The sequence below is a fragment of the Dama dama genome, chromosome 25 (assembly GCF_033118175.1).
Source record: "Dama dama isolate Ldn47 chromosome 25, ASM3311817v1, whole genome shotgun sequence".
Lineage (NCBI taxonomy): Eukaryota > Metazoa > Chordata > Mammalia > Artiodactyla > Cervidae > Dama > Dama dama.
The window spans coordinates 71,681,079-71,691,319 of NC_083705.1; positions in this window are offsets into that span (position 1 = coordinate 71,681,079).

The window sequence follows — 10,241 nt, forward strand, 5'->3', positions numbered from 1 at the left end:
TATAAGAGAAGTAAGTCCCAGGGGCAGGATGTGCATCACGGTGAGTGTGGTTAGTAAGACTGTATGGCATGTTAGAACACTGCTGAGGGAGTAGCTCCTACAAGTTCTCACCGTAAAACCATGTGTGAAGACCCTGGTGGCTCAGGCAGTAAAGAATCCGCCTACAATGCCAGAGACCTGGGACTGACCCCTGGGTCAGGAAGATCCCCTGGAGAAGGACATGGCAAACCACTCTAGTATTCTTGCCTGGAGAATCCCAGGGGTGGGGGAGCCTGGCAGGCTACAGTCTATGGGGTTGCAAAGAGTCTGACGTGACTGAGTGACTAAGACACAAATGTGTGAAGACTGGCGTTACCTAGGCTTATTGGGGTGATCATTTCACAATAAACAGGTATCAAATCACTATGTTCCACACTTGAAACTAATACAGTGTTACATGTCAAATTATACCGCAATTAGAAATCAAGTCCTGTTCTGATAGAAACGAGAGGTCAGAGCCTCCATAAAATATAAGCATGTAGACATGTGCATCCCTGTTTACACAGTAAAAGTTAAATAACTTTCAAGTATGATGTTTCACTTCATTTGTTCCCAGAATGGTGATTTTATCATTTCCCTGTCTATCTCACAAGAAGCAGGTAACCGAGAGACTCATTGGTTTGTGTGATAAAAGACTTACCAACCACAGGTGTTTCCACTCTCCCTCCTCGGGCCATGTGGCTCAATGAAGAAGACTCACTCTGGTTCTCTGCCAGTGGGGAGGGGGAGCTACCATGGCCACCAGCTCAAAATAAATATTCTGACTAAGATTAACTCTGCAATCCAGCATTTACTTCCAAAGTTTGTACTGCAGAAAGAACATTGCTCAGGCAGAAAAAAAAAAAAAGGAACAGAAAGGAAAAGAAAAAACGGGTCACCAAACAATGACATTCATGTCTGGGTGACATAAAAATATAACTCAAAGGAAGACCGATGAGTAGAATTTCTTAAACATTATGGGCCAGCTGCTCCCAGGTTTGTGTGTTGTCTGCTTCAGTTCAGTTCAGTTCAGTTGCTCAGTCGTGTCCAACTCTTTGCGACCCCATGGACTACAGCACACCAGGCCTCCCTGTCCATCACCAACTCCCTGAGTTTACTCAAACTCATGTCCATTGAGTCAGTGATGCCGTCCAACCACCCCATCCTCTGTCATCCCCTTGTCCTCCTACCCTTAATCTTTCCCAGCCACAGGGTCTTTTCCAATGAGTCAGCTCTTTGCATGAGGTGGCCAAAGTATTGGAGTTTCAGCTTCAGCATCAGTCCTTCCAATGAACACCCAGGACTGATCTCCTTTGGGATGGACTGGTTGGATCTCCTTGCAGTCCAAGGGACTCTCAAGAGCCTTCTCCAACACCACAGTTCAAAAGCATCAATTCTTCGGCGCTCAGCTTTCTTTATATATATTATAGTCCAACTCTCACATCCGTACATGACTATTGGTAAAACCACAGCCTTGACTAGAGGGACTGGTTGTCTGCTTAGATGAGAAGAAAAATGCTGCACAGTCCCATTTGGAGTTGTTGCTTTTGTTGTTGCTGAGTCATGTCCCCTCTGGAGTGCTGACCAGTCATTTTACAAAAAGCAAAATTCTACTCTGAATCAGTCACGGGTGACTCTTTGCTGGAGCGACAGACGCCCTCCTCAAGTTGCCATCTCCTGCTCTCCTTCTCCAGGTTGAGCTGTAGCAGGAGCGTGCCCTCCTCTGTAAAGCCGGGGGTCAGCACAGCCTGGGACCTGCCCGCCTGAGCAGGCGGAGGTGCCACCACTCGGACAGTGTGGTCTTGAGCAGGTCAGTGAACTCCCAGCCCCACAGTGACAGAGTCAGGGCCTTTCTCATGCGTTTGCTGTGATGGTTCATTGAACTGATGCTGGGAAGCACCCCAGATAGTCCCAGAACTACAGTGAGTTCTACTCCGTTATTAGCTGGTCTAATTGTGGTCACTGCCAAAACATGCCATCTGACCATCAGGTATACGGTCTTTGCTTGCCTGGGTTGCACGATCTGAGTAAATAGCCCAGGATATTCCAATTAAGGCTTCAAAGCTTAAAGACGGAGACGTAGGTTGCTAATCAAAAGTAAAAGTGTTCCCTAAACAAAAGATGAATTTACTTTCCATTTTTGACTATGTACATGTTAGAACTCTCGAGGTACACAGGGTATGATTTCTTACCCCTTCTGTGATGAGGTTATAAAAGACACAGATTTCTTTCTCCGTGGCCTCCTCTGCTTTGTCTCAGCCTGCGCAGCTTAATGAAGCGAGCTGCCGTGGGGCAGAGGACCAGAACAGGGAGCAGACTCCAGCCAACGGTCAGCATGGGAGGGTCCGAGACCCGCAAGCCAAGAAGGGTCCAACTGCTGCCAACAGCCTCCAAGTGAGCGTGGCAGCTGGTCCATCCCCAGCGGAGCCTTTGGATGACCACAGACCCCAGGTCAGTGCCAGAACTTCAGCCTCTGGGACCACACGAAACATGTAGCCACCTGCACTCTGCCCACACGCCTGCCCACACAAACCGTGAGATGAGATGACCATGTGCTAAGGCTGGGGTGACCTGTTACAGAGCAGAGATAACTGAGACTCTGGCTAAGCTACTGCCACGTCAAGAATAAGTAATGCAATCTTCAGGGAAAAGTGAATCAACGCTAAGGATTTTTTTTAACATGGCTAACTTGATTCTCCATAGCAGTATTTGATACCAAAGGAGAATGGAGGGAATGTTTGTAAAGTAATGAGGGAAAGAAAAGGTGAGCCTAGAACAGTAAATCCAGTTAGATGCTGCTCAACACTGTAAAGAAATTTTAAAAAAACTTATCAAAGTATACAACTGGTAATTTTGTTGTATGCAAACTACACTTCAATAAAGATATTTTTTAAAGAATTGAAAAATAATAAGAAATGTGTTTGAGGGAATGTTTAAGCTAGGTCAAGAATGTGATTTTGTACAGAAGTCAGCAAACAATCCAGTCCATCGTCTGTTTTAAGATCCCCTGGAGAAAGGCATGACAACCCACTCCAGTATTCTTGCCCGGATAATCTCATGAACAGAGGAGCCTGGTGAGTTACAGTCCATGGGGCCGCAAAGAGTCAGACATGAGTGAGCAAGTAACACTTCCACTTCATAGGCTGAGAATAGTTCTTACATTTTAAGAGGATTTTAAGAGTCAAACAACGATTAATGTTTCAGGGCATGTGAAAATTACATGAAATTGAAACCTAAAAATAAGGTTTCACTAGTACACAGCCGCACCCAATCTTTTACTCCTTGTCTGTGGGGGCTTTTAAAAATCCTTTTAATTGACAAATAAAATTATAAAATATTTAAAATACAGAATGTGATGATTTCATGTACAAATACATTATAAAAGGATTCTTCCTGCTGTCTAGAGTAACAGCAGCAAAGTTGAGAAGAAAAAAGATCATCAGCTTCAAAAAACGAAAAATACTGACTTTCTAGCTCCTTATGCAAAAGTCCACTGACCCCTGATTTGTTCCTTCTTAACCTGATTCTTAATTTTCCTTTCTCCATCTTGCCAACAATTCCATATACTGAAAGGCTGAAGGGCAGATTCAAGAGACGCAGGTTTGAGGTGGGAACACTGCGAAATACTAGTTTCCAAAAAAGACATTCAAGCAAACTCATGAACCACACTCACCTAACTTCTTAGAAAAACTGATTTCCAGTGGAAGCCAGAAAGGGAAATATTAAAGTATAAATTTTTCTGAGAAAGGAAAAAAACATGGACTAAAAGGGACTTCTTTCCTCTACCCTCACCTGTTCTAGGAGTATTTCAGATGTTTAATCTCTTCCGTCCAGGTATATACTCATGAAACCTCAGCAAGAGCCACGGTCAAATGTAAAATTTTTAAAAAACATAAAAACGTTCCTTGGATTTGTTATATATTTTTCAAGCCCAGTATCTAGAGGGTTGTTTTGATTTTTCTTTCAATTTGAATTATTGACATCACTCTTCTAAAAGAATATGATCTCCTGCTTTCCTTACTTCAAAACATCCTCTGGAGGAACCACACATGACAAGACAAGCTCTTTATCGTCAAGCCGATTTACATAAAAAAATATACAGTGTGCATGTGTTTGCTTTTTTTTTAATGAATTACTTTACTTGTTTTGGCTGTGCTGGGTCTTTGCTGCTGTGTGTGGGCTTGCTCCGGCCGTGGGCTTGTTCCATGCATGGGCTTTGCTGTGTGTGGGCTTGCTCTGGCCGTGGGCTTGCTCTGCAAGTCTGGCCATGGGCTTGCTCCATGCGTGGGCTTTGCTGTGTGTGGGCTTGCTCCGGCCGTGGGCTTGCTCTAGCCGTGGTGGTGGCTCTTCCTGCTGCCGAGCAGGGGTTCCAGGGCGCTCCAACTGCAGTAGTGGCCACATGCGGGCTTAGTTGCTCCGCAGCGTGTGGGATCTTCCCAGTCCAAGGATCGAACCTGTGTCTCCTGCATTGGTGGGTGGATTCTTAACCACCGGAGCACCAGGGAAGTCCCATGGGTGTTTTTATACACTGTTTTCCACGGAGTGTGTTGTTTGTGTCACTGCAAACTCCTAGGTCTCTGAACTGCATGAGAAGGGAATGATTCCTACCATAACCTCCAAGAGTCTGCATTCACACAATGTATCTTGTGGACAAGGAAGTCGTGGCCGGAGGCTCTCATGGGTGACGGGTAGAACCACAGCCAATATGCACTTGACAATTATCCGTCTCTGAAGGACAGGAGTCGGCAGCCTGGAGGGCGAGGGGACAAGTGGGAGAGTCTGGAGGAGCTCCAGGAGCACGGGACGCCCCGGGGGTGACAGGTACCAGGGGTCAGGCCTACATCTGTCGCCCAGCCCCAGTGGGAAAAGCTGGCAGATTTCAGTGGGCTGGATTGGGGCGGTGGGGAGGGAGGTTAGGAGGAGGGGGCGTATGTATACCTGCGGCTGATTCATGTTGAGGTATGGCAGAAACCAACACAACAATGTAAAGCAATTATCCTCCAATTAAAAATAAACACATTTTTTAAAAAAGCAAGTGGGCTGGGGTCAGCCTATCACATAGCAGAACAAGACTGGGAGGCAAATAAGAAGAATCTAGTCCTTCCCTCATAGCTCAGTTGGTGAAGAATCTGCCTGCAATGCAGGAGACCCGGGTTCAATCCCTGGGTCGGGAAGATCCTCTGGAGAAGGAAATGGCAACCCACTGCAGTATTTTTGCCTGGAGAATCCCATGGGCAGAGGAGCCTGGCAGGCTACAGTCCACAGGGTCGCAAGAGTCAGACACGACTGGGAAACTAAACCACCACCAGTCCTTCCAGCTGGGGCAGTGCAGCTGGTGAGGGACTGCGATAGGAATAGTTAACCTAAACGTATCATTTCAGGTCTTCCTGGGTTTCCCATTCAAGCCGGAAACACGATGCTGAGGGTACCAGCGAGCAGGTATAGTTATTCCAGCTCACAGCAGGTGAGTGAGTTGGGAAAGCCGATGTACTTCCTGCCTGATAAACAATGTCCAAGGACTCAAAAGCTGGAGGGGCCAGGGGCATGGAGCTTTTTGCTGGGCATCACATTTTAAATGTGATAAAAAACCAATTCACAGGAAAGTAGTAGATCAAAGAGGTGGACTAAATGAGGTACAACTCTCTCCCCTTGCCCTTGCCCCACACACTTAGAAACAACAAAGGAAAAATACATCTCAAAACAGACCAAATTCACTACACCTACAGCATGAGAAAGAAACACAACTTCAGGGACAAAGCCACTCATCTTTTTAGATTGTTACATCAGCTCACTCTAATTATCCTGATACAAACCTGACTTGAAAGAGAATTCTTGAAATTCAAAAAAGCAATAAAATCTAAAATACATAGCACTGCTTTAGTAACTGGATGGCGAGAGGTAAGAAAACTGATATTCATGGCTAGAAGATGAGTCAGCATTATCTCACGGCAAGATACTTGGTAAAATTCTTAGCTTTCAGTTTTTGGAAGTCAGGTCACAAGCCAGAGGATCTTGTAGTTCTGAAGATGAAGATGAACAGAGAGCGTTAATGGAGAGTCCTGGCAATAGCTTCACTTGGAAAGCAATTACAAGAAAGAGATGAGTTCAGAAGAGGAGGGGCTGGTGTCCTCACGGTAATCGTAGGAAATAGAGCCCAGAAATCCCCAGCCTTGCATGATTGGAATGGAAAGACCTTGGCGTGCTGAACACTGCTTGGATGAAGGTGACCCGACTTGTATCATATTGCTCATCAGCAAAAAGCAGAACTTTCTGGTGCTAAATCACTGAAATGTTGGGCTATTTATTACAGCAGCTAGCATGAATTACCCCCAAGACAATTTTGTATGTACTATCGCAAGCAATTAGAAAGTCTAATAGGGGAGAAAAGATCCCAGTCACAATAACAATAGGGGGAAAAACCCCTAGATATGCCTCTAACAAGAAATATGCAAAAGCAGGACTTCCCTGGTGGTGCAGCGAATAGAAATCTGCCTGCCAATGCAGGGGACACAGGTTCAATCCCGGACTCAGGAAGATTCCATGTGCCTGGGGAGGGGAGGGAACCCTCAAGCCCCATCTGAGGGGGGAAATGGCAATGTTTATGCTTTATTATAAAGTCTCTGTATGTTTTTTTTAATTATACAGAGAAATTTTACATTAAACTTTATATTTTAGAACACCAAAACAAGTGGGAAGGGCAGTAAGTTTCTATTACCTCCCCTCATCCCCACACATTCACAGGCTTCTGCACTCTCAACATCCCAACCAGAAGGCACATTTGTTCCATCTGATGGATTCACCCTCACACCTCATAATCATGCAAAGTCCCAGGTTTGAATCAAAGTTCACTCTTGTGTTGTACAATCCGTGAAGAAGTTAAGTGAAAGTTGTCCTGCTATGTCCAACTCTTGATGACCTCATGGACTGCAGCCCGCCGGGCTCCTCTGCCCATGCAAGAATACTGGGTAGGCTGCCACGCCCTCCTCCAGGGGATCTTCCTGACACAGGGATCAAACCAGTGTCTCTTAAGTGTCCTGCATTGGCAGATGGGTTCTTTACCACTAGCGCCACCTGGGAAACCCTTTATTATTATTGTGCAATCACAAAGGAAAAAGTGGCTGACATTCTGTAACTGTGCTTCCATCTTTCTTGTTAAATACTAACAGCTCATTATTTCCTGGACACCAAACTAGGGTGAAAGTGAAAGTGAAATTGAAGTTGCTCAGTCGTGTCCGACTCTTTGCAACCCCATGGACTGTGGCCTACCAGACTCCTCTGTCCATGGGATTCTCCAGACAAGAATACTGGAGTGGGTTGCCATGCCCTCCTCCAGGAGATCTTCCCAACCCAGGGGTTGAACTCTGGTCTCCCACATTGTAGGCAGACGCTTTACCATCTGAGCCACTAGGGAAGTAGTAAGTCCTAAAATGAGGGTAGGTCATCCAACCTCAGTTACTTTTCAAACTTCATCTGCGTCTTTCCGGCACCCTACCCTCAAACGTAAGATACTTTCCCATCTGCGCACAGCACGCCTGGTCCTGCTCACTCTGCGTCGCTGGCTGAGGCAGCTGCTTAGGTCCAGCCCCTGTGTTTTCCACCACCAGGAGGCTAAGCCAGCGCACATTTGCAAAGGTGTAGGCTCGTTTTCTCTGCCCAGCAGCCGTTTTCTTGGACCCGTTACCTCTCAATGTGCCATGCTGTCTCCATCACCCAGCCTCTTCACTCAAATCCCGCCTAACACACCTGGTCACGACACGCACACCCTCCTTTGGGACACCACCCGTGTAGCACAATAGCAAACCCCTAGACATCCCTCCGAAAGCTGGTCTTGGGGCACCTTGCACCACGCACGGTGTCTGCGTGTCCCCGTCTTACACGTCAAGGCAAGCACAGCTGTGCGATCAGCTCCCGCGGGCTGATGACAGGGTTAAAGCGGAAGCTGGGGGAAAGCTTGAGGCTGTGTTCCATTCCCAAACCCCCTCATGCTTGATATGATTTGAACCTTTCCAGCACGTCCTGCTTCATGCTTCCCTCAGGGCACAGGAGAGTCTGCATCCTAACGAGATGCCCCAAGGAGATGAAAACGATAACTCAAGTAATAATCCTGCACCTCTAGAACCCAGGTGAATAGAGAACACTTCACCTCTGCAGTTCTCAGCCTCTTAAAAACTTTCTAAAGGAGAGGTCTTACCCCAGAAACACAGCTTTAATGTTCCCCACTGGTGGCTCAGGCGGTAAAGAATCTGCCTGCAATGAGGGAGACCGGGGTTCGATCCCTGGGTTGGGAAGATCCCCGGGAGGGCGGCATGGCAACCCACTCCAGTATTCTCGCCTGGAGAACTCCATGGGCAGAGGAGCCTGGCGGGCTACAGTCCACGGGGTCGCAAAGAGTCAGACATGACTGAGCGACTAAGCACAGCACAGCACTGTTCAAAAGAAGCAAACTTGTTTTGAAATAAACACACATGTACATCATTCATGTGCATGTATCCTAGTTAATGTCAGGATGATTCAAAGGAACTTTTGAAAAACAAAAAAATTTTATAGCACATGAATATTTGGCAACCTTTACCTCGAAAGTATTTAGCACCAGCGATGCTTGCATCAGGGCTTCCCTGGTGGCTCAGATGGCAAAGCATCTGCCTGCAATGCCAAAGACCCGGGTTCCATCCCTGGGCCAAGAGGATCCACTGGAGAAGGGACTGGCTAACCATTCCAGTATTCTTGCCTGGAAAATTCCATGGACAAAGGAGCCTGGTGGGGTCCTTTGGGGTCGCATGGGGCCCATGGGGTCGCAAAGAGTCCTACATGACTGAACGACTAACACAATGCTTGCATAATGAGCAAGAAAATTTTCCAAAGTTGCATTAACAAAAGCTGCCTCTGGGAAGTCACCCAACAATTAGTTCCTATTATATTAAGATTTTGGAGAGTCTGCTGAATTTGGAAAACTTAAGGTGAATGAGGCTTATGCTATTAGCATTTGCTTCGCCTTCTTAAATAAATCTACTTCTAAAATGTTGATACAAAAAAGTTATTATACATTTATCAAATGAAGTAGGAAGGTTACCACTCAACAACATTCTGATGCAAATTATTTCCTAAATCATAGTCATTCCCTGATTTGTGTTTTGCAAATACTTTGGGGTTTTGTTGGGAAAGGAAATATCTTACTTTAGAGGAGAATTTAAACTGTATTCTCTAACTTTAATGTTTAAAACTGCTATGTAAAAAAATTATTTCCAGACTGTAAAAAATGACAACAACCTCAGATATTCAGGTTCTTTCTATTCAAACAGACCAGTCCTGTAGTCACCCTCACCTATCCAGAGATGCCCAACAACTAAGCTGTACTAGGGTGATGGCGCCCTCTTGAGGCTGTTAAGGAGAACTAACTTTAAGTCAGTTCAACATCTCCAGGATCTTTAGAAGCATCATGGATTGTGGCTCTGGAACAACAAATTAGACAAGAGATTTTGTTTCCTCTTCTGTTACTGCTTAAACCCAAGGTGTTTCCATCTAAGGCAATCATTTCATCACATTTTCATACTCTAGGGAGAATAATTTTTCCTTTCCTCTCTACTTACGAATGAAAATATGAAAATGACTCTAATTATGCTTGGAATCTGCATTGAGGTAAAAAAATATTAGAAAATCGTTAGACACTTTTCTAATATGTTAGAAATTTTCAACTGGTTAGACATTTGAAGTGAAATCAAACAGCATCAATAACTGCTAGCCCTTGATTCTCCCCTAAGAAACTCCTTCCCAGAAACTTCACAAATTACATTCCCTAAGCACCAGGATTTCAACTTTGTAAATGGTTATTAAATCATTGATCACCTCTTTTGTTTATGCACTATTTCATTTATTAGTTATTGCAGAAAATGTCTTATTTTCTAACATTTGAATGCTTCATATGTGAGCCAGAATTGAGTAGGTTATCATGCCATAATAAGCTAACCTGGAAATCTCATGGGCTTTATATGGAAAGGTTCGTTTGCTTCCCTCACAAAGCCTTCTGTGATTTTGGCCACTTTATATGGACTCTCATTCTGAACAGTAACTCCAAGATCCAGGCAAATTGCTTCTTAGAGCTACATCATCTGGGTCCCTTGGTTTCCATTTCAGTGCATCAGTGAAGAGAAATGTAGGCTCATACACCCTCCCTCAAATGGCCTAAAGGTCTAGAAGTGATCCTTCATAATTCTGGCCCATTGCCC